The sequence below is a fragment of the Apus apus genome, chromosome 3 (genome assembly GCF_020740795.1).
Source record: "Apus apus isolate bApuApu2 chromosome 3, bApuApu2.pri.cur, whole genome shotgun sequence".
Lineage (NCBI taxonomy): Eukaryota > Metazoa > Chordata > Aves > Apodiformes > Apodidae > Apus > Apus apus.
In genome coordinates, this window is record NC_067284.1 from 67,716,716 (window position 1) to 67,742,885 (window position 26,170).

A 26,170-nucleotide genomic window follows, 5' to 3' on the forward strand; every position below is an offset into this window, starting at 1 on the left:
CTAGATCCTTCCTCGCAGAGCACACGACCTACCTCACAGCCGTACGTGACACCGAGTGCCAAAGAAGGGTAATTGTATTATAAGACTTTTTAATTCCCCCAACTTACTTCAGCTGTTATCAGCAGCTGGTTACTTCAGCTAGCTGATATGCCTCGGTGTCTTGTAAACATTCGCTCTAGTATTGTGCATTACTCATAGTTGGAAAATCACTTTGACTCCTGTAACATAATTATGTTAATGTCAAATGAGTCACGGGGAAACAGAAAACTTGTATCAGAGCTGCACCTTAGTGCCAGTTTCTGAATGCTCCTGCTGGCACAACAGAAGCAGGTTAGGGAATCTAGGGGGAAAAACAACTTTCATTAAATGAGTGATGTGAAATTATGATAATGACTCACAAGGAAGCTTATGTGACAATCAAATTCAGATTCACCAAAACATAAAATTGGTAAGAGAATAGCCTGCCTCATTATTTGTAAGAGAGAGAATGAAAAATACTGAATTTTTAAAGAAGTACTTTCTCAGGAAAACTTCACAGATCTCCTTTGCACAGAAACAGCTTTTGACATGATTTAGTTCCAATAGCAGAAAGTGATTTATTTAAATTGACATCTTAATTAGAGGATATTTCAGAGTCAGTAATTTCCAGTGTTTTATTAATTCTACCTCTTTCTTGGTTTAGTTAATTTAAGAGATCATTTAGAAGAAAACAAACAAACAACACCTTTTAGCTCACTTTTGGACCTTAATGCAAAAAGCTGGAAGCTCTTCAGCAAGCTAAAAGTTCCTGTAACACACCTTGCCCTGACTTAGAGCAGCCAAAGGAACGGTAAGAGCAGAATTCATTCCAGAGTTAAAAGATACAAGGATATACATCTGTGACACACTGGCTATCTCAGGGCTAAGCTGCAGCACTTTATTTTTCCTGCAATATACAGAGATGAGTTAACTCTGGTATTTGCCTACCAGAATTGTACATGCTCAAACATATATGAATATCCCCATGTGCCAGCCTGATGAATAAGATATAACATCTGAATGTAAACAGAGGCTTTTTTTTTTTTTCAGATGGTTGAAACCTCATTTTCAGAACAGAAGATTCTGACAAATCTCACTGTGCTACTCAGTAGAAAGGTAAAAAGCTGAAATGAAAATCATAACCAGATAGTTTAAAGGTCAGAAAAAAAGAATCCCTCAGGTCACCATATCCAAAGTATTTGTTGATAAGTAACTGTATTTACATTAATTTGAGAAACTTAGGAGACAAGACTTACATTTCTCTTGGAGCTACATCTCTCTGAGCATTTCTCCTTCCATCTGCTGACTTCTCATCTCATGCCTTTTCTTTCTCCCCACTTATCCTAGAAACTCGGTTAATAAATTAAATCTCACATGTCCCATAAGAAACCAACTGTTGTTACTAAATTAAGTGGGAATATAAGGTCATGCCATAGGTGACTAAGAGCACCCTCCATTTCCCTACGAGCCATCATCTAAATATGATGCCACAGCATCATCTCGACCTTAGACTGAGTGAGGGGCTTTATTTCAGAGCACATCCCCGATCCAGAGATGACCTACTACGGACACCACCTTACAGCCTGAAGCCCTCAGCTCTCGGCCCAGTTAAAAGTCGCTCGCGTTTGGTTACGTTAAGCACTTTTGTGTTTAATGTACCGCTGGAAACCCTCTATTGCAGGAGTCGGTGCCTCTGGGCTTCAGACAAGAAATGCACAGGAAAGGCACCAAGGACTTCTTCCTCGGCACGTCAGCGCCGTTTCGTTCATGACGTGCCTTGCTGGCTGGCCCTGGAGGGGCACCCAGATGCTGCCCACGCGCCGCCGCCGCCGCTTTGGGGCAAGACCCGGCGTTTTCCTGCCCCGGCGGCGGCGCGGGGCGGCAGGGCCAGGCTGCGCGGGCAGCGAGTCCGAGAGCCGCTACAATACAACACCCGAGGAAGCCCCCGGACAACCCCAAGGCCATCCCGGCTGTGACCAGGGCATCCTGCGGGCGCGGTCACCGCCACCTGCGGGGCAGGGCAGGGCACCCGGGCCGGGCCTCCCCCGCGGACGGGGCCCGCTCCGCTCCCGCCGCCCGGCCCCTCCGCCGCACCGGGGGCAGAGCGCGGAGGCTCCGCGCCCCAACCCCGCCCCGCCCCGGCAGCTGCTCCCGCCCGTCAGGGCCGCCTCGGCCGGGCCGGGGCGGGGCCGGGGGACGCTGCCCCTTTAAGGCAGCCGAGCCCCGCGCGCGCCCCGCTCCCCGCCGCAGCGCGTCATCGTTCCGGGAAGCGGGTGGCGTCACCGCGTCCCCCCGCCCGCCGCTGCTGCTGCTGCTGCCGGCGGCGGGGCGGGCGCTGGGGACAAAGGGGTAAAAATAGCAGGTGAGCGCGGGCGGGGCGGGACCGGGCGGGACCTCCCCCCCCCCCGCGCCGGCTTTATAGGCCGGCGGGCGGTGACGTCATGCGGCGGCCGCCGGGGCGGTGCGTGCCGCGCGACGTCACGTCACGCGCGCGGCGGTGTTTGCCGCAGCCGCCCGCCGTTGCCTGGCAACCCGGCCGGGCCCCTCCGGCGGAGGGCAGGCCGCGCCCGCCCCGCACCGCCCCGCACCGCGCCCCGCGGGGATCGCCGGCGGGGCCGGGGAGGTGAGCCGAGCCGCCCTGCCCTGGGAACAGCCTCCGGGCCGGCTGGGTGAGAGCCGGGGCCTTCCCCGCCCCTCCTGAGGACAGGGAGGGAGGGAGGGAGGGAGGGGGAGCGGAGAGCCCGGGCCCGGGGCGGCTCTGCCCGCCCGGCGGGGCGCGCAGCCGCGGCTGGGCCGCTGGTTTCTGCGGGTCGTCATGCCTCTGAGGCGTGGGTGTCAACGGCTGCGGTTGGATTTATAGCTCTTGAAACAGACAGAGGGTGCTTTGTGCGATGCCAGTGGTTTTCCTTTATTTGGCATCAGGCAGGGAGCCTGCGACGCTGCTTAACCTCCCGGTGCTGCGTGAGTGAATAACTCTCACGCCGAGAGCAAGAGCAAACAGCCAACCGCGGTGCTCTTGTTCCGGCGCTCTGCTCTCCCAATAAAGACAAGCAACGTATTACCCGGGGGAATAGTTGCTACGCCCACGGGAACATGGCATTCCCCACAATTGTTACATAAATATCACGTCAGGCATGCCATTTATGTTACGGTCTTTCTTTTAACTACAGCAATGACAGCAGTAGCTTATATCTAGAATCTTATGAGGATGCTGTTCCATTTCTCCTCCAGTTGCCGAGTCCATCTCTGTCAAGAACAGCCTGAGGATATTCTGTAGCCTTTGGGGCTCTGTGCTCCTTCTGTGAAAGACCAAAACCCAGGAGTGTTTCTGCTCCCCTGCAGGAGCTGGCCTTGGCTCTTCTACCTCTTTTCCTAACAATCCAATCATCCTACATTAAAAAAAAAAAAAAAAAAAAGTGTTATAATGGTTGTATGTTTGAAAAGATACTGGACAAGCATGTGTAAGCTTTTAATAGTAGTATTTGGTAAATAAGGCTTACCAACTTAGGATTGTAACTGTATTTCAAATTAGGCTATTGTAAAGCTGCTCAGACCTTTGGATCTCTTCTGCACGTGGCATTTTTGAGAAATTGTTCATGAAAGTCAGTAACTATGTAAGTGTCTCCCAGAGCTGTTGCTGTCTGTAGACAGACCAGACAGCAAATACGTCTTTAGCTTGGGATGACATCTTCTCAGGTTGTTTGAGCTCAAGGAAAATGTGCTGGGCCACATGAAACAAGGAACTTGAACTACATCATCAGCAAGTAGCTTCTGGTCTGCTGGTGACTGCACAGGTAAAACACCTAGGAAAATTCACTGTTATGCAGTAAGCACCAATAAAGGCGTCTATGAAAGTCTTAAAAGTAGGTTAAAATTGCCTGAAGGTAAAATTGAGTATGCCAGCTTTTCTCCATGACTGATGTGTCCACATCAGGATGCAAAGTTCTTAAACTCCTCTTTTTTGTATTTGAAAGATAAAGCTGTTGAACTAAATCTAGACTTATCTAAACTTGTCTGAATTAATCTGGACTAACATTAAACACATCTAAAATGCATATATTTTCATTCCACAGTAGTTAACTTAAGGTTGTTTCTAAGTGGTTTTGGATAGGCTTAGCCAAAGTCTTGATTGGGAAACTGAAAAAACTGAAAGCAGAGATTCGGCCCATCATGTGGCAGTGCACTAGAAAAGGTAGTTGAATAGGATTATTAGATTTAATCATACAGAGGAAGAGATAAGTGAACAAGCTTTCAGGAATACAAGCCTTTCTCCTCCAGCTGCTTTAAAAAAGAAATTCTGGAAACCTGTATCAACAAACTTGTGCTGTTACTAAGATCAGGATGATAAAGCTGTTCTCTATCAAAAATATGGATTACTTCATTAGCTTCTATAAATTTAATAGAAGCTGTTTCTGTTTACATGCTACTGTGAACACACCTGTGACACAGAATGGTGTTTGGACAGATATGCACGTAGTTGCACGACTAATTGCTCTAAGTGCACCAAAAGAGCCCCAGGGTATATTTTCAGTTTGGAGATAACTCCCAGTCTCCTCTGAAGGGGGCATTTACGATGCTTACCTCATCATTAGAAGGATGAGTGTGTGCTGACAAAGAAACAGCCTTTTGAGTAAGCTACCAGGATACCATTGCAAAGCTTACTGTAACTCTGATAGCACATCTGTACTGCTTGTACATCTGTGATGAGCTATCCTGTACTAGAGCCTCTCTGAAAAATCATTCAATAATCCCCTGTCACAGTTTGGACAGTTGCTGTATCACCTGGGCCCACCCAGGAGTGGGAATCAGGAAAAGAGACCCATGGGTTGAAGTGAAAACAGATATAATAACCCATTGCTAATAGGATGCAAAGTTATACTCAGCTCCAGGTCAGAGACACGAGCTGTGTGCTTCTAGCAGGGGAGGCTGGATGCCCAACACTGCAACCACAACAGCCTCAGCAAGAAGGCGGTGGGCACAGCAAGTGAAGGAGCAGGCCTCTGGTGTGGGGTGACAGACAAGATCCCTTTGGGAAGACAGCCATAGTAAAGGCCCCAAAGACCTCAAAAAAGTTCCCAGTTTATAGAGAGGGTGACATTTATGGTGTGGAATACTTCACTTGGCTGGCTAGGGTCAGCTGTCGTGGGCTTTGCCCCTCCTAGCCCACTTCACCTGCATGGCTCAAAACTACCCTCGACCTTGCCACTATAGAAACCTGCACACCAGAGCATCTTATGCCTTTTGCTCTCACAGATCGGACTCCGCAGTCTCTCAAATCTATAGTTTCTACAAACAGACAAGTGATTTTAGAATTGTATCCCAACAGAACCAGGACATCCCCTTATCCTGGAAAAAATCCCATGCTTTGAAATAAAGCTTTCCCAGAATTTTCCATTTGCTTTTCCTAGCTCTCAGGTGGTTTCCCCATCAGAAACAACCTTCCTGTAAGTTGGTGAGTACTGAGCAGAATCAGACTATGTGTGCTTTGCATAATAAATGCCCTCTACAGCAGAGCTACCACGATCTATGGAGCCTGCTCATTCCTATCCCAGAATGTGATGTACTTGCTCAATATACTGAATGTGCTCACGGAAGTTCCTGGGATGAACCCAAACAGCTACTAGGCATTGGAGCAGATCTTACAAGCTGAAGGACGGAAGTGGCAGAAATTCGTTCAGCAGCTGGAAAATAATATTTTCTCAAAGCAACCCAAGTGGTCCAATAGAGTGCCTCTGAAACATCAGCCCAGAGCTTAACTTCATTATCTTGCATGGACAGTTGTTAAAAATTGTGGTTTCAAAAGAAACGTAAATTTGGGACTTAATTTTGTCCTTATTCTTTCTGCCAGCCCTTTGCTTTTCCACAGTCAATAATTAACAGTTTTTAAGTTCCATGATAATTAAGCCCCCTCCTCACTTCTAAGTGCTAATTACCCCTTTCTTTAAAAACATCTAGCATTTCAATGTAATCAGAGTGTTTTAATTCTTATCAGACTTATGAAGGTCCACATACTTTTAACAACGTAGATCTACTGATCTGATTTTTAAAAATATATAAAAAAATAAAATAATTCCATTGCCTTCTATGTCTGCCATCCATTTTCAGGGCAGACTAGAAGGAGTTTCTGGTGGAAGTTAAGGAAGACACATGTATTCCCTGACTCAACAGGGCTCTTTGTTTTCCAGCAATAGAAATAAAGAGGATCTGAGTTTCCTTTAATTAGAAGCCTGAGGGTAGAAGGAAAAGAGGAGTTATTTTTGTTTCTCAATGCAATGTTTGTGATGTATTTCTGCCTGGAGGAGTTGCTGTTTTGTTGCTAAATTCTAATTGCACCTTTCTTATGGTGATAGAGGAGATTTGGCTATGTTACACTTCTGATTTGTGGTTGTCTTCCTTTTCTGTGGGAGCTCTCTGAAAAAAATTACATGGGAGTTATATCTGACTTAAACATGCTGCTTTCTGTGCTTCACAACCATAAGAATTTCCTTTTGGTATGAACTAGAGCTGAATGTCAAGTCAGTTCTTGCAGTCTGGCTTTTTCGTTCTAGAGAAAACATGATACATTTGAAATGCGTTTGAAATATCATTTTCTCATTAGATCGTTAGGTTATGCAAGGTGGAGGATGGCAGTTACCCTTAAAGCTATTTATTACACTGTGGTTGTGAATCTAATGAGGGAAGATGGGATTCAAGAAGGGACATGACTTATGAACAACCCTTGATCAAGGGTATGCACTAAGCTGGTATCCTCTAGTTTTTTTCTCCATTTTTCTGGCAGCACCAAAGTCAAGTATTCATGGCTTTTTGAGAAATGAAATTATTTTATTTTATTGCTCAGGTGATAACTTCCTTCCTCTGAGCAAATATAAGCCGAATTATCAGTGATTCTGAGTATTTTTCTTTTCAGGTAGGAAAGAGTAGGTAGGATATGAGCAAGAGACTTAGGTACAGTCTACCACAGGGTGCTTTAGGTAAGTCATGTAATGTTTTCTGACAAATAGAGATAATATGATTTCTACCTCATAGCAGTGTGGGGAGTGTTACATTAAGACTGTGTGTCATGTAACTACCTTAGATAAATAGAAATTGCAAATTAAAGGCTTTGTTTGTTTCTTTTGACCTTTTACTATTTTCTGCAGAACAGATACTACAGCATCTGTATGAACTGAAACAATACAGCTATTCATAGAATCTACTGTAGTCTAATAGTCATATAGTCACAAATTAATTGCATTTGTGACATTTGTTAAATTACTGAAAATGTGAATAACATATTTAAGAAGTCCCTCTTTTATTTAGGTCCTCGGATTCTGGTAAGATTTCACAGCATTCAGCTCTAGCAAATTTTGTGATAGTTCCCTGCAGATTAATAATAAACTTTTAATTCATATCACAAGGTTATCAAAGTTTTTTAATTTAACATTACATTATTCATAAATCTATTAATTTCTCATTGACATTTTATCAACTAGTCCATTCACAGGGTCAGTGCAGCATTGCTACCTGGTAGTGTTTATCATGCAACAAGAATTACAGAATTTATTAACTTTTTGTTGTTGCTACTGCTGTTTACCAAGTGTAACTTCAAAAGTTTACATTAAATGGGACTCACAATGCTCAGAAACAGATTAAGCCCTATTGCTGTGTTCTCCATTCTAATCCTTCCTGCCCTCACCTCCCTCCCCACCCTCAAATCAAAGTCTCCCAGAATGTAAAATCAAAATGCTTCACATAAATCTTCTTGATGCAGCTCAGGCAGGCTCTTTGAAACTTTTGTTCTGCTGTTTGTTTCTTCCCAAACTTCCTGTCCCTTCCTCCATATCCACTGGTTCTTTTTTTGTTTGCTCTGACATGATATTTGCCTTTATCTAGGACTGCCAGTGGTCTGGAACTCTGGTGTTTCAAGTGTTATTAAAAAAAATAAAATGTATGACTTTATTAAGCTTACAAAGAAACTACTGTCATATACTTTAAATCACAATGGGAAATATATTTTACAAAGCAGGAACAGTTGTGTAAAGAAGTTCAAAACAAGTTAAAAAAAAATTTTCTCCAAGGGCTTCTGTTTTTATAACTGTGTAGATTTGTACAAATGTACAAATCTGGAACTTGTCTTTTGCTTTGGAGTGCAAAGTTGAAAAGGGACTCACTGATCATGACTCATAGATCATGACTACCATTTTGAAACTTCCATAAACAACAGAGCACTGTGGAACATTTATCTTCAGTGAGCACAATGCATAGAAGAAATCCTTCAAATATTACTTATTCAGCTGAATGCACAGCAGAAGCAAAACCATGCGTGAATGTGTGTCAAGGCAATATTTTTAGACATTGTCAGCAGAAATGCACCATGCAACTTACACTGGAGGAGAGAAGTGTTGCTTTGTGAGAATTTAATCTTTAATTTCTTAGACTTTTTTTGCATGTTTAAATCTCAAAATATTTTTTTAATTGATGACTCCGAGACGGTATGTTCTTTCTGCCCTAAATTTGGAAGTAAAACAAATAAGATAAAGCTGTTCTTTGGGTGGAGCATGATCCTGTACCTGTTGAGCTCAGTGACAGTTCTTGCTAACTGAAGTGATGCAGGACTGGGTGTGTAGGTTCTTGGGTGGGAGAGTTTGCTCGTTCTTGGTTTCTTTTGTTCATATGGATTGATGTGTGACCAAAAGCCGCAGGATTGGCTGCTAAAACACACAACCTACGCGATGTTAGAGGTTAAGATAATTTTAAATTTGATTCCCTTTCAGTAACTGCATTTAAGGTCATTTCAATGTACTGATTTTGTTTGTAGTCTACTGCCTTTTCCCCTAGTACCAGATCTGTAAATTGTATTTCTTGTCACTGATTTTTCTTTGAACTTGGATAACTTGTTACATCTATGTTGTTGTAAGCAGGGTCTCCCAAGGTTTTCTAATTATCTTTTCTCTATTTTTGCATACGTTCTGGAACTGAGACATTTCCCACAAAAGACTCGTTCCTCTCTCCTCTCAGTCAAGACACAAACTGACTTTTGAAAATGCATTTCAGTGATACAACATGCCTAATTATAAGTTGATTTTTTAAAATTTTATTTATATTCTAAATAATGAAAAGTTTCATAGGGGTCGAGTTGCATACTGCTTGAATGTTATTCAAGACCCTACTGAAAACTTTTATTTCATTTTTTACATAATCTATCATTGTTTTACTCGTATTTTAGAAAATGAATTGCAATAATTCATCATGGTAGTTTATATGCTAAAAGCCCTTTGTAATCCAGAAACATAATGGGTTTGTGCTATAGTAAACACCGTACTTAAAAATAAGTTTTGCTGTAACTTCTGTAATTTAGATTGCTTTTAATAACTGTGGTTACAGTGTAGTATTCTGCCTGCCCCCTGGGCAGTTACACCATCTTTAGTGCAGTTTTTGTAAGGGCTTGAAAATGCAGATAAAGAAATCCAGGTTTTTTTCTTTTTCTTCTTCATAACTGCTGTAGAGTTTTGGGGGTTTTGTAGTAGCTGTTCTGCTTAAATGCAAAGGTATTTTGCACTGAAAAGAAAGTCTTCAGCTGCTGAAAATAAGAATGCATCTGTAATGAAGGTTATTATGATTCATTTTTATGCTTGTTGTCAGTTCTTTTGAAAAATATAATTTCAAATCTAAAAAGGCATATGCTTGTTTATTTAATGATTCCTGAGTGTTACTGAGATCAGTGATAATGGAACAAGGTAAGAATAGATTATGAAATGTAAGATTATAAAGTTCATAGAGTTTTACCACGAGTGGGTAATATTCTGCACCAAATAAAGTAGAAATTATCACCTATGTCATAAGGAATTGGAGTGAGACTGAATTTGCTGAAAAGGTCTGTTTTCACTCAGGCTTGGAATACGTGGATTATCTGTTGACATGTGTATTTAAACCAAGCTGGTATGAATACAAACCAGATGCTTATTGGGAACATTTTTACTGTACATTTGAACCCTTTTGAATCTGCTTCATGAGGCCAAGGAAGAGGTGGGACAGGGCTGTTTTGAAGCTAATCCCTTCCCTACAGGACTGGGTTAGCTGCACCAATGGACAGAGATCTGGAGAAGGATCATCTTGGTATTGGAATGTGTCAGTGCCAAGGGTGTTATTTATATTATTTCTAGTAACAGGAATAAGGGAAGTTACTTGGAGTGGGGTTTACTTCCCCCCAATTTACAGAATGCAGTAAATTAAAGGAGAGAAGTCTTATAGGGTAAGAAATATTTTCTACCCTTTCTTCAGTCTCCTTTTGTTTTCATTGTACGATACAATATGTAGAGACCGTGCTGAAAGCCACTGTGTCCATTTTTTGGTATATTCAGATACTTTTCTCCAAAACTCAAGTTTACGAAGAAATCTTACATCTGACACTGGAGATGACCTGAGGTTTTGTGAGTTATGCTGACAATTGTGTTAGTCAAGTATTGCATAGCATTGAAATATGACAGTGTGTCCTTCCTGCCTCTCTCCGCTTTCTGAGAACTTCCATTTTAGAATGTTGAATGTATTAGTTCACTTGCCAATAATTGCTGTTCTGATAATACAGGTTTTGAATTGCACAGAATGTTTCACTGTGTACAGATGGGTGCAGATTGGAACCGACTTTACAGAGATCAGATTATAATTTTCTGAAATACACTATGGATGTCTATACTATTTAGTCATGTACCTGCAGAGATACCCACGTTCTGAAGAAGCTCATGGTAGCCATATGTCAGGGCACAGTTTCTAGTTTGGGTCCTTGAAGTGGCACAGTGCTGCATGTGGAGTTCATGTTGGAGCTACAGCTGAGACAATATACAAGCTCATACTGTATATTATAAACTTATATTTAATGTTTCTGAAACTGGGAAGTTCTGGTTTAAAAGAGGATAGAGGCAAACCCCATGTTGTACAATATGCTTACACTGCATTAAGATAAATTTGGTAAGAACTTAAACTGGCAGTAGAAGTGTAATAATAACTTAACCCCATACACTGAACTATAGATATGTAAAATGTAATATAAAAATGCAGTTAGGTGTTTATGGGCTTCTATAGATTTGTCAATGTAGTTCAGCTACACAAAGGTTATGCCTGTTCTGTAGAAGTTTGAGACTGCTTTTCATTTAGATTTGCTGATACATTTTTTTCTTCTGCTTGGTGATGATTATCCCTTGCAGAAGGGCAAGAGCATCTTAATTAACATCAGTTTGTTGGTGAATAAGCGATAGGCAGTAATAGAGGCACTAACATATATAGGTCTCCAGCACTGACAAGGGTTTTTAGCATTGTTTGCAATCATGAAGCTGAAAAAACTGCCAGATTTACTGGCAGTTGACTTTATTTGTGAGTGTGCAGAACTCTGGGAATATGACTGTTCAGAGGCAATATGTCAATTTGGGAACATCAGTCATCCTTATTTAGCTTGTGCGCAAGGGTTTGATACCAACTGTTTTGGGGCTGGGTTATTTTTGCATCATGGCTTGTTTGGTCCATATGCTATTGAAAGCAGGACAAGACTCACCATTGACTTCAATTAGTTCATCACCATATGACATAGTAAATATGTGTTGATTAATTCTCTGCAGTTCCTAAGATGCACCCACACATAATGGAGGACCATTAATGGCCATTGTCACTGTTAGTCAGTTTCCAGTAATATCTCATTTTTTTTATTATTTTCAGGGTGAAACCACCAGTCCTACACAGTATTGCACATAAACCATGTAAACAAAAAGCTCTTGCCACATAACTGGAATAGTAGGAGCAACATTTCCTAAACTTGAAACTTTCCCAAAATCATGCTCATAGGTCCGTGTGACATGACTTTAAAGCTGTAGACAGCTGAAGGTTGCTGCAGCCTGCAAGAAGGGCACAAAGGGCAGGGTGTTGCATAGTGAAATGTAACTGTGACTCAGGTTTTGCTGAAAGTGGTGCTCATTTCATTTCTCCGTCTTCCTCCTGATTATCAAGAAATGCCCTACAGCCCTGGAGTAAAAGAACACTGCTCATTTAAATAATACTTTCAAAACTTACTAGAAATAGTGAACTGCAGAAAAGTAAAGCAGTAACTAGCAGTGTTCCTTTCTTAGCTGTGAAACTGTTGGAAGTACTCATGCTACAGTGCTGTTTCTAGTTTTAGGAGCAAATGTCTATCACTTCTTGTACTTAAATGTCATAAAACATAGAAAAAAGTTGAAAACTTTCTGTTTAGATATCCCCTGATATAGTTCAGCTTTGATATAAAGATACTGGACTTTAATAGTAGCGCAAGTGTTTTGGGAAGACCTAAGATAAGTTCTTCCACTGCTAGCAAATGTGTTTTCTATGCTTGGTATGTGTGTATCTCAGACATCAAAGGTGGAAAAATCAGTAGTATCAGGACAGGATGGGCACTCGTCTCCTGCAGAGCTTTCTGACCTTTCTTTGATGTGAAAGAGAACTGGTGCATTTATATTTCTTGAACAACTCTCAGTAACATAAATAGTATAGTGTTTATTAGGTAGGTTTGTGGAGGTGCTTTTCTTCATTAAGTTTGCTCTGATTTCTTTGTTACTGCAGACCATAGTTTCTACTCTGCCCCTCGTACCACAAGAATCCCAAAGCTTCTAGGGCAGGATCCCCTACATCTCTCTTCCAGGTTTGCTGCAAGACAACAAAGTGAAGACAAGCATAGCTCATGTTTGTTTAAGAAAGGGCTTCAGAATTATCCAGAGATACACTAACAGGATTCTTTTCTTGAATCTTTGTCCCACCTTCTGTTTCTGACAAGAAGAATGCCTGGTGAAGAATCACAGGATTATATAGATTGGAAGGGATCTCTGGAAATTGTCTAGTTGAGACCACCACTGAAGCATGGCATACTTAGACAAGCTCAAGGCCTTGTCCAGTCAGGTTTTGAGGGTTTCCAAGGACGGAAATTCTTCATCTTCTCTCAGTAACTTTTTCCAAGGTTTAGCTGTCTTCACAGCGAATAGTTTCTTAATATCTAATGAAATTTTCCCTTGTTGCAACTTGTGTCCATTGCCTCATCTAATGCAGTCCTTTCACTGTGTGTTTCTGAGAAGAGTTTGACTTTGTCTTCTCTACACCCTTTTATTAGATCACAGAAGACAGCAATAGGACTCCTCCTGACCTTTTCTTAAAGCTGTGCAAGCCTGTTTTTCTCAAGTGAGCTTGCTGCTTTAGCACTATTTAACTCTCCTCTGTAAGGTTGAAGGTACAAGTCTTATCTTTGGACAAGAGGCTTGTTCTTGTCTTCAAGGCAGTTTTGTAAGATTGCCAGAGCAGAGGCTGGAGGATCACAAAAAAGCCTCAAGACAGGAAAATAAAGTGGGATATCTCAGATAAGTGTCTGACCTTTACAATGGGGAATAAGAAGAATTAAGGCTTCATGCTTCCACAGACAACACTGGTCTGTCACTCCAGCCAGACACAATGACATAACAAAATTGCTTGAAGCTCTACACAGTCACCCATCCACCTCCTGTTCTGTTAATCTCTAGGACCTTTCTGTTGCCACCCCTGCTAGATATGTCACAGGTTTTTTTTGTTTTTGTTTTTTTGTTTTTGTTTTTTTTTTTACTTACTTCCATTGTCTCCCTTGTTATGTATCAAAGTATTCATCCCACTACTAAGAGCAGTTTTTACCTGGCTTTTCCTTTGGCTTTGATTCCTATGCCACTACAGATTTAAATGTAGACTGGAAACCTCTAGTGTAATTTTTCTTTTGAGGCAGATGCCCTCACAGGTGTTGCACATTCCACTGATGTTAGCAGCAACATCAGACAGGCAACACCATCCTATTTTTGCTCCTGTTGATACAGCCTCACCCATGCTAATAAGCTGCTTATGTCCACAGCTAAATTCCAGACCTGCTGGAAACATTGCATGAGGTAGATACAGGAATAGTTCTTGCCTGTTCTCTCTGCCATTCCCTTTCAGCTGAATACATGTTTTCGTGAGGTAGCTGGAACAGAACAGGGTAAGATAATAGGTTGGAGATTATTCCATACTGTGCTCTGAAGAACTGCCATTACAGGTACCTCTCACTTCTACAGGATAAGAGTGGCTGCTGAGGGCTGCAGTTCTGCCACTCCAGCCCAGTAATGCATGTTGTGTTCACACCATATCTCTAGGGAAATGGAGAAGTCAGAGTGGTGGCTTTGGGAGTTATTCCTTACTCTGTGTCAGTGAGAAAGATCACATCCTTCACTGCTCTTTCATAGGGAAGCTTCACGCTCTTCTCACCTCAGGAACATGTACTTTCAGCAGCTCTCTCCAGTAGCTATTAAATGCTTCACAGAAGCTCAGTGTTGCAATCACTTTGCTGAGCTGAGCCCTAAGAAAATTAAAAAAGCAGAAGAGCGGCTGATTTGAGAAGCTTCTGCTGGAGGTGGATGCTTGTTACCCCTTTTTTTTCTCCTAAGTGTACAACTCCCAGTTGTGAACTGATGATCTAGGCTGCTGCTCCAGATTATGTTAAAGAAATTTATTTCCATAGCAGAGAATAAATAGGCCACAGAGCCAGAGATGAGTTCCTGGAACTTGTAGCAGTGGTTCTCTTTGCCATGACATGGTCTGAGTTGTACCTATTCCTTTCTATAGGTTGTCCTGCTCTACTAGTTTTTTGAAAAATGGATCACCTTTTCCATCATCTCCAAGGACTGCAGTCAGCTCTGTCTCTTCTTTTGTGCAGCATTATCTTCCATATGTGAGCAGGTGTCTCCAAGGTAGAGTTTAGAAAATTTACCATCATGTACACTGCTCATGGTATTTTCTCATAGTCACAGGATGAAATCCTGAAGTAGCCTTTTCCTTCTTTAGATGATGTTAGTAGCTGCTAAAGGGTTGCAAATATTTCAGTGCTTCAGGATGGCTCAATGGCTAGTCTTCAGTCCCTGGTACTAGGTAGGTTCAAGTCTATTTGGCAGCGGTCTGATAGCTATGGAATACCTCATTACCACTGCATAAATCCAAACAAATGTACTTCTCACTAGTACCAGGGCCTTTTCATCCCTTTCTACAAGGGCAAAGACCTTCAAAGTTTTATCAAAATTTCTGTCAGAAAGAAGTGTTGACTTTTACATCATTGTTATTATTTATCTTCTGTTTTCATTCCTGAGCTTTATAGGTGTAGGGAAGAGGGAAGATTTAGAGCCTTCAGAGTTAACTGACTGACTAATCCTCTGTGTTACTCTAGATTGAAGCCTTGGCATTGTCCTTTTTTTTTTTTTTTTCTCCACATCCATTAAAAAAAAAAGTGATTAAAAGATCCATCTGCTTGCCTCTCCATAGATAATTTCTAACAGGTATTTGCTGGATAGTATTCTCTTACTGAGAACCTAAAGTGTCAGCTTGTGGTAAGTTTTTTAGAAGACCTTATTGTTTGTTACATTACCTAAATTTCTAAATAGTGCACACAATATACTAGGGAAGTGAATTTTTAGTAGTAGTAGTAGTATTTTTTTGTAATTCTGCAGACTAATTACTTGGTCACCCATTTGAATCTTTGCAAAGTTCTTTGTCACTCTGAGGGCTGATGCAGACTTGATAACCTTATTTGTGTCTTCTAAATAGGCTGATATTCTCAAGATCTGCAAAGAATGTTTTGAAAGAATAAAGCAAAATTATAAACACAAGCAAAGTATCGGTTTTCCTTTTTTAGAATTGCCTGTTCTGTGAGTTGTGTTCTGTCTTTTCTTCCATTTCACCATACGTATCCGTCAGTAATTTCACATGATGGAATGGAAAATGGATCAGAGTGGTATCTGCTCTGGTCAAAAGCACAAAAAAGTGCTCATCCTGCTCAGTGCCAAGAAAAATCTGGCTCTGGTCAGCAGGAGATGTCTCAACTAAGAGTGGAAGAGATGCATCTACTCTAAGAACAAGATATGAAAAGGTTAGTAACAGATTCTCCCTTCTATATAGCACACATCCCTGGCCATATAATGTTTCTCACAATCAAAATGATTATTGCTGTCTTTGAGAATTGTATAAAAGTCAGTATAAGAATCCATTACATTGCTTTTTAAATATAAATGTACATATGTTTGGGGGGATAGGCTATTTTTGGTGTAGAAGCAATACTGATTATCGTTTTGTTTAATGTTGTTATTGTCTTTGAGTCTAGGAAAAATGTATTGAAGCACATTGTAGTGGCTATTTTTGTTCTGTGTAGTAGTGTCACTTTATTTCTTTGTAAGAGAGAATTAGAGAACAAAGCATGCCTTAGAGTATTGTAGTGACATCTCTACTCACAGGTTAAGTTTTCAGAAGGAATGTTTTCTGATGGAACTTCTTTAATCTTGTTAGGTATGAGTGTTTTTCTTGATTGAAGCCTCGCTTCCCACCTCAGAAAAATGTAATGGTAATAAGTAACCAGAATTTTTATTTCTTTTTTTACTAATATGTCAGCATGATTGTGTACAGGTTCTACATTGAGGAGCCATTTTTTGGTCTTGCTTTACCTTATAGGCAGATGTCAGGGGACAAGAGAGCAAAAACGATCTGTCTTCCTCTCTGTATGCTGGTTCTCCATCTCTTCTCTTCATAGCAATTACAGCATCCTGCCTCTGCTCTCCTGTCCCCTGATCACAGTCTGAGCACAGAAGTAATTTGAGGGGATGGAGCAGTCAGAATTCTTTTGTGTATAGGTAGCCAGCTTTCTTGTAATAATTTATAAGGACTTCATCAGAAGCCCCAATTGAGGCATCTGGAGAACTGCCCTACATTGGGCTGATGGTTGTACATGACCCTTATCCTCCCTGAGGGAGCTGCAAGCGACCTCACTTACATCCTTGTAAGTGCAGTGATAAATCTGATTTGATGTGGACAATCTGTAGGTATGGTGAGAAACTACATGGTGAGGACAGCCACTGGGAATCTGTTCTCTGCAGACAATGGGCTTTTTTTTTTTTCTTTCTGCTGTGTAACTCATGTCCTCAAGTTAGCCTAAACAGGGACATAGTGCAAAGTGATGCATGAGATAATGTGTACAAGAAATGCACTCCTGTTTTGTGTGCTAGGGTGAATTCGGATGGATACTACCTGGTTTCACTTATTACAGTGGATTTTGCTACTCTCTGAATTATTAGTGGATTGTTTGCTCTGGAGACATGGAAGTAATTGTGAACATCTGTGAAATGCTAGTAGCTTATGAGCGTAGTAAGCAAGTATCTGCACTATGAAGTGATGGTGTGAGCAACTGTTGAGTTGTATAAATTCATCTCTACCTGTCCTTTAATTTTCCAGTGCCATGTCAAGCTAGGGTTTTTTTTTTAAATTGAAGGTCAATATTTAACTTGTAACTTGAGCTAAGATTACAGCAAAACCAAATCTAACATCAAATTTCAAAGAAGCCTGCAGGAGTGGCTCTTAGATCAAAAGGTCATAGTTGATCTGTCTTGCCAGTCTCATTCATGTATGGGCCTTTGGAAGAATGAAAATATTAAGTTCTATAAACATAAAGGAAAACCCAGGGAAGTGAGGGCACTATTCATCCAAGCTCGTATACTGAATTCAAGACTACAAGGAGGTATAATTATAAATTTGATTAGCAAAACTTGTGTGAGAATTACAAACTGTTTTGCTATATTATTCCCTTGACTGCCTGAAGCAGACCATTTTGCTGGCCGTTGCTGAGCTCTGTGCTGCCCCACCTAGATCGCTGCAAGTATCCCAGAAAATTACTCTAAAGCTAGAGCAGGCATGTCTAGATTATACTGCAGTCAATGTTATGACTGCATTTTTAATTACTGTGAGCTAAGATAATTTTTTCCTTTATGAGGACAACTCTTGGAGACATTTCTCTTTTTCTTTGATTTTATTGTTTCTCTTGGTCTAAGATAAAAGCCACTCAGACTAAAGGTGTACAGAAATTCTTATTCTGAAAGAAAAACAGTATATGCCAGTGTGAACACATCTTGCACAAAAAATAGTGTGTGAGTTGCACTTTACACTTCTAAAATTCTAAACAATAATGTACATAAGAGGTTTTCAAGTAACTTTAAACAGGCTCTTACGATACATACATCTTGGGTAGTTCTGGACTTTTTAAAAGCAAATACTGTTACAGAACTATTTTCACACATGCAGATTTAGTCATGTGTAGATCAGCTAGAGGTAGCTGTGTAGATGTTTTGTGGTAGAGAAGTGACATAGAAAATAGTATAGAATATAAAACTGAAATGGGCCATATTGTATTAATCTTCAGTGTTTGACTAATGTTAATAAGGGATTTGGTTAAATCCTTAAATTCACTCATTCTCAACGGGTAAGAATTAGAACATTGCTAGTTATAGTAGCAAAAAAAAGGGTTGCTACAATACTACATGACCTGAAGTTTTAAAGTCTAAATGTAATATAATCTAAATATACTTATCAGTGGCTCAAAACCAATTTTATGTTAAATAAACATGCACAGTCAAAGATCACTTGACTGAGATCGATGTGTTTAGTGACTAGCCAATTTAACACCAGTATGAACAACCACGAAAACAATTGTTTAATGAGGACAGCAGTTCTGCTTTATAAGAATGCTCATTTGAGAACTAAAGGTTACTAAAGTTCCTTTAGTTTCCCAGACTGAAGTGATATTTCTCTTCCCTTCCTAGATGCACATCTATATCCACCGCCACCTTCCTGAATCTTAGTTTACCTATTGGCTGCATGCACTGGGAGGTCCCCTTGGCATATGTCCTGGAAAAACAGGATTTCTGGATTATTTTTTGTTCCCTGTGCTGGATGTGCAGTGCCTGTTCCTCCATTCCTCTGAATGCTCAGCAGACATTACACTCAAATAGTAATCCTGCATAGATAACTCTTCCTCCTAGGTCAGCAGGACTGGAAGGGCTTGGTACATAGTTCTGCATTTCCATTTTGAGTTACTATTGAAATGGCCATCTCTTTTATCCGATAAAGTGCATTTTTCACATGAAACCAGGCAGTTCCGTTTGGTGTTATCAGTTTAGAACCTTAATCTTTTTCTTAATGCAATTACAAATAAATTACTGATAATTATAGTTACTTAATCAAGCACATTTCAAAATACCTACAGAACTGTTCAGGATAACCATCCAGTAAGACATCATGTGTGCCTTTACTAATCTATAACTTTATCTCTACTGGCAGGTTTTTCACAAAGTAATGCCAACTATATTCTGCATAACAAGTTGTTTGGGTTTTCTAATGCATGAAATGTGGCTAGCAATGTTTTAATGTATACATGGATGTGACTCTCCGTACAACAGGGGGATATATCTGTGGGAGTCCTGTTGTTAGAATAGGATCAGATGCTCTGTTCTCTATGGTAGATGCAATACCTGTATTTAAGATAGGCTGGGTACAAGTTCCAGATTCTCATCTCTACATTTCACTGTACATATGTATTACTGTGCTTTAGTATACAAGGCACTGTATTCATCGATACTCCTTACCAAGTTGGTGTTTTAGGTGAGCACCAATCATGCAGTTTGGTAGCAAGCAATTTATTTTATGAATATGTGTGAATACATATAAAAATACTATTTGCATCTAACTATAACTTACTGCTATTCCAAAGGATTTGGTGTGGGGTTTTTTTACTTTTTTTATTCATTGTAAATTACATTAATTTCTCCACTTTAATATTTTCTGTGTGACTTTCTAATCAAGGGTTCTATCATGCAAAAAAAGAAATCAAGGAAAGTTATTAAAATGTACCTGGCACAGATAATATATTCAGATTTCCTTGTAGGTGATGTTGCCCCATATTGTCGCAAGGAAATTAAACCTTTTTACAAGTGATTGATTATTAGAATCACAGAGCATATGACAAAAAGAACAGTAATTTACAATAAATCTTTCATTTTTGGTCTTGTGTTCTAGTGAGACTGGAAAAGAACCAAGTATTGGGATTTTGTGTGACTCATTGTGGTAGGGAATTCTTAATCTTTGAAGAATATGCATTCTACAGTCCTTGGAAAGCACACTGTAGCTAGGATAGGAGGTATCTGAGTTGCTTAACCTATTGCCAAACACTTGATTAGTAAATAATGCTTTATTTAAATTAATTTTGCTTACAGAGAAATTCCATGCTAGATACAATACACCACAGGCTTAAAAGCAAATGAGAACTTGTTTTGTTTTTTTCAAATCTGTGATCTGGAATGACAGCATAGGAAGGAGTTAACGCTGTGCCAGAAACTCTTGGTAAAATCCAAAACCACCACAAAATACATCTAGTTTCATGTTTTGTCTCTGGATGGGGAAAAAGGCTCATCTGTGCTTGCAAATCTTTTAAAAAGATATTACTATTATTACTGATGTGGATGTCTAGAAAATGTGTGCTAACTAATGACACAAACATACAGAGTACTTACTTCTGATGTTGAAATAGTACAGAGTTAATGAAATTGCATGATTTTGCAGCAAGACCAACAAATAAGTAATTAGGGGCATAAAATGGGGGGAAGTTAATTTTATTTTGGGAAGCAGAAAGTCTGTTTTCAGAATTAGATATAGGTTAGATTTCGTGAACTTGTTCACAGTATTTCCTCTCGCTATCAATCATTCTTATACCATATGTTCTAAACTAAACAATCCAGATTCCAGATGAATGTTGATGTCTACACTACAAACATCTGTTTTATCATCCTTAAGTACTGGTGAGTTATTTCCTCTGTTCAACTCTTCAGTTGTCTGTGGAAAATTTATTCTGCTATGAATCAAGTCCCATTATTCCCAGTTACTCTGACTTCAGCACCAGTCTTCACCTTAAGAAATTTAAACAGGCCTTGCTCTGTTAATAGTGTTTGAAGTTGAAATATTTTAGGATTTTCATAGGTGAATGTATTAATCAGGTTCTTATAACCTACCTTACCTGATTTAACATTTTTTTTTAATTCTTTGGTATGTTTTTGACCTATCTGGGTTATCGTTTCTCTTCCTATGATCCTATGTAAGTTAGATGTTGAAACCTTTGCTAAACTTCTCGTAGCGTGACTTTCTTCGTGGAAGTCGTATCTCATTTAGTTACTTCCTTGGACTTACTTGCTTAAATGCTCAGCTCTATCAGGGTTTAAGGATTTAATCTCTTACTACACTGAAGTATTGCATCACATATACAGGATTTAAAAAGCCAGCGACCATACTGGATAATGCAAGGAACCCAATTTCTATATTAATCTGGTGAGAACTCTGAGTTAATGTTAGCCCTCTCAGACAAGTTAATTTCCCCTCCCTGTTTCATTTGTGGTTTGAGCCTGTGAGAGTTTGGATTTTTCTGAAAGGAGGTAAAAACCAGGGTTGTTTTCTGAAGTAATGAGGAAGGCAGGATCAAATTCTGTAAATAAAAAGATCTGCATAGAATAAAATACAATAATTTCATTAGAATATTGGTTAGAGGTTTGTATTACAGTAGTGAGATTAAATTCACTGTATCAAATAAGAAATAAATTACAGTCTCCTTCATGCAAGGATCTATCCTACACGTAGATTCCTCTGAGTCCATATCCAGAGGTTTTTAGCACACTTTTGGTATATGTGTCAGGAAGGCTATTGTTACATAGGCTTTCACAAAGATTTCCATGTTGCAATGAGCTTGTTGCCAGGCCTCTGACAAAATTCAGGAAATGTATTCAGCCATATTCATTCATCCAATATAACAGTATCAGTGATACTGGGTGAGCAAAGTGAAGTCTAGCACTGAAGATTCAGTGCCTTAATTTTTAATGAAGCCGTTCAGAAACTTCAAGGAATGTCCTCAGTATTGTTTTGAAATTTCCAGCTGATTGTGATGATGTGTGAAAGATCTAGTTTCTGTTAAGCTTATTTGATTTTACTTCATGTATCTTATCCCTCTGGAGTGTCCCCAGGTGGTCAAGCAAAGAAAGTTACAACACTTAGAAAAGACAAATAGGGGCTTGTGGCTGGGGGGATGGAATAGTGAAAGGCAAGGAAAGTTCTAGTTGGTGAAATGGATGGAATTAAGATTGATAAAATGAGGACTCTGATAGGAATGTTTGTTTTCAGAAAATACGAGTTTTCAAATGCAAAATGTTTTCTTGGAATGGCAAGAACTTTTGTCATCCTAATGAGAAGCAGATGAGCTGCTCCATTTTATCTCTGTGTTTCAACCAAGTAAATAAGAGCTTGAGGGAAGCATGGAGATACACAGTTACTTCATTTACTAAAATGCAGCTTTTATTTATTTATTTATTTATTTTCAAGGCCCCCTTGTGCAGGAGGAAGCTTCCAGATCTGAAGATCAATATTCATTGCTTCACATATCCCAAACTGAAAAATACTCCACACATGATGTTCTTGTAACTTCTTGCAGTAAGACACTTGGAACCAATTTACACATTGCTCCAAATGCAGGGAAGGCTCATCAAAGTATGTCTAGCTGCTTGCAGTTTAGTCAACAATTGTGGAGCTCTATACTTTGTCAATCAGCATTCTGCTATTTCACTCTTTTTAAAAATTTTTCCCTTTTTTTATTTCCCCTAACACAAATACCTTTATGTGGACTAGTTTACCAATAAGAGTCAGTTACATCAGGCATGTTCCATATGTCACATTATTGTTTACTATTCCAAATCATCCACTTCTGACTTCTTGGGTGAAATTAATAGCATTGTTGAAAAATGTAAACTGTGTCTGGCTTCATTCTAATAGATTTGTATCTATAGATACAATTCTAATAGACACGATCATGATGACACCTACAGTTTCACATAAATCTTCAGCAATTTGAGCAAGAAATTCTGAGGCTTGGTAAATTGGAAACCTAAATTACGCCTGTCTTGGTCGCTGTAGATATTATCATTTTCTTTCACACATCTGTTACTTCTTAAGGATGGGGAGACCTTATAGCAGCCTTCCAGTACCTGAAGGGTCCTACAAGAAAGCTGGGGGGGGGCTTTGTGTAAGGGCATGTAGCAATAGAACAAGGGGGAATGGTTTTAAACTGGAAGAGGATAGATTAAGTTTGGACATTAGGAAGAAATTCTTTAGTGTGAAGGTGGTGAGACACTGGAACAGGTTGCCCAGGGAAGTTCTGGATGCCCCTTCCCTGTAAGTGTTCAAGGGCAGGTTGGATGGGACTTTGAGAAACCTCGTCTAGTGGGAGGTGTCCCTGCCCATGCCAAGGGGGCTGGAACTAGATGATCTTCAAGATCCATTCCAACCCAAACCATTCCACCATTATTAATTACATAGAGTTTAAAAGTCAGAGCATTATGTAACTCTTGCCTGTTTCAACATTTCACAGTATGGTAGTAATATACAAATGATTGAGGGAAAACTTACAGTGAGTTAACAGAGCAACTATTCCTTAATGTATATGTTTTCAAGAATTAAAAAGAACAAATAAGAGCCTTATCCTTAAAATAGGTGCATATTATTAACTTACACGGCTCACACAGTTTTTATTACAGTGCTTTGATTATTGCCACATTTTGTGTGTCAGAGTCCATTAACTTCAAGAAAAGCTTGGATTAGAAACATCCAATTACCATGTCTGCATTCTAGCAATTGGTATTAAATATTCAGTATTTGGGATTCATGCTTCTAGGGAGGAATGCTGTGATACAGAGGTGCCTTTAGGAAAGAAGCCATTTGTGGTCAATAAAGATGCTTGTTAACCTCTGTATCCTTAAATTATATTTATATAGTTGCCTAAATTATTTCTGCAGTTTCAGTTGGAATGTGTTCCCCAACCAAATCAGTTGTGTAACATAGTTGTTAACTTTGGCTCCATAGATGCCTTTCAGTTATGGTTGAAGAAATCTCCATGTAACTTCTAAGACAGTTGTACTGGTTAAAATTTTGCGTGTGCATGAGTTTGAATATTAATTTGGTTGTTAGACTTAGTAACGTGATTATTAGTTTTGTCAAGGCACAGGACTGTCATCCAGAAAGTTTTGATTTACAGTCTTGCCTAAGGCATAGTATCTTGACAACTGTTTTGTTAAAACTGGAAGTGTATTTGTTGTATTCACCTATTGTAGCTAAAATGTTTAATTCTGTAATGTAAATGCAATGGAATGCTGTGATAAATGCATAGTTTTCTATTACAAATATTTAAATTTTGGTCTTTTTTTTCTTTTTTAAATGGAGGCATAATGTGCAAATGAAGATAGAGATGATAAAACCTTCTTTCATTTAATTTTCTTTTGACAGTGCTCTTATATCTTTTTCTCTCTTACCAGTCTCAGCCTCTGTATCAGAATGGCATGTTCACATTTGAAAAGGTTTTCATCAGATACTTGCATCTTTTTTAAGAATATTTGTGTCTTGCCTGAAACTTGTCTAGTAGCTCCAGAGAACCCTAGCACGTGAGCTAAGACAGCATAGTACAGTTTAAATCTTTTCAAGGTCCAGGTTCCTCACTGAAGAGCCAACCATGTGATGACGGTTTTGAAGTTAGGGTGAAACTTGAAGGCTGATTTTTCTGACAAATACTAGGTCCAGATTTGTACACCAGATTCGCCTCTCACAGGAATCTGGATCAGCTCATGGTGTCTTTCTTTTTGCTGTTATCACAACCCAGGTGGAGGAGACTAGGGACTGATTTTTATCATGCAAGATATGATGGAGTTAATAATATGAATTAGGGTAGTATCATTTTTCTTCTCTAAATATATATGTGCTTTGGCAGAGGGACTTGAATGAACAATGATAGAAATTTCCTGTTGAACCCACGAGGAGAGAAGTACTTAACGAATTGCCCAACCCAACAGCAGAATAGGAAAGGAGGTACTTCAGTTTTCTAAAGCTCAAATTACATTTTTACGAGCAAATTCCAAACTCTGAACCACTGGAGTTTGTGTAGTAAGTGACACACTGACATTTTGTACTGCCCATAATGAGTGGAACCCACAATTTACAGAACTAGCTACATCTACCTGTCCTGGGAGTGTGTTTTTGTGGGTCTTTTTTCACAGGGGGAGGAAAGTCAGTCCTAACTTTTATACTCTGGGTAGGTTGCCTGTCCTTTCACAGTCATATTGATAGTGAACAACTCTGTGGGGTTTGCCATGGGTAGTGTGGGTTTGTAACATGTTTCTAGAAGGTGTAGTATCTGTGGGTCTGGAAGGGTTCAGCACCTTGCCTGAAGCAATAGTGAGGCAGTTATTTTATGTCAGTTGTGCACTGTCTGTGTCACCCTTTCTTATCCCTGATCAAAACTTGGTAATGTAACCAGAATAACTTTTGAGCTGTACAAGTAAGAACACTTCTGCAGTGTACATTTTTAAGTTCTCTTCTAATGGAGAGTTATTTTGTCCTTTGCTAGGCCTTTTTCTCTTAATGGCTGCAGAGGCTAATGGAATGTCTTGTGTTCAGATTTTAACGCAATCTTTATATGTCTGCAGAAAATAGCTTAGTGATACAACCCTTATACTTGTATAAGCCAGAGAATCCCTGGAAGTAGAGGTCAGTTGCAGTATATTATGGCTCCTCTTCACTTAAAGCCACTACAATTTTAACCTTTTTTATGTTTGCAGGCAGATAATCCTGTATTGTTAGAGTTGCACAATTCCCAACTTTCCCCCCTGCGCCTTGCTATGCTGTGCTATGAAGCTGAAAATAAGAACCTCTGTCACCCTCCTGAGCTCTATTCCAGCAGTGCTTAGGTACTCAGGAACAGATGATGCTTTTTCAGACTGTCTACTGTTTACCTGCAGTTGTTACTCAGTTCCTTTAAATCATGGCACTGTGATGCCAACAGTCCAGAGAGATTCTGTTTCATTTCTCCCATAAGGAAAACTGATTTGTCAGTTTTCTGTTGTTTGACTGGAACATAAGATACCTTAATTTTATGTATTTCAGCTTTCTGTAAAATACTTCATATGCTGTAAATGAAGATGTATCATCCCAGAATCCAGAGTCACATGTTTAATTGCAAATTACTCGAGCTGACTGCATTTTGGTGTAATTCCATGATGTCCTCACCCAAAAAACAGCACATGATTATTTGTAAGCTTGCCATATCTAGGAGGAAATTTGATCAGGCTTTCAGGATCCGCATTGTAAGGCCAGTAATTGCTGTGATCCAATAAGGGAGCCCTCTCTGGTGGCATCACTCGAGAGAGTAAGCGTGGTGTGACTGCAGCTGGCTTCTCGGATCACGCTGTCTAATGAAAGATTAATGAGGAGATGATGCTTTGTA

General features: G+C 39.8%; 1 long non-coding RNA gene across 2 annotated transcripts in view; it reads left to right on the top strand.

Annotated features, from left to right (window-relative positions):
- Positions 1 to 2,519: 2,519 nt before the first annotated feature.
- The window catches only part of LOC127383424 (uncharacterized), a 58,441-nt gene continuing 34,790 nt past the window's right edge, over positions 2,520 to 26,170 (top strand). For both annotated transcript variants that reach the window (XR_007889191.1, XR_007889192.1), the window contains exon 1: positions 2,520 to 2,687. This is a non-coding gene — a long non-coding RNA (uncharacterized LOC127383424). The remainder of the gene's footprint in view (positions 2,688 to 26,170) is intronic.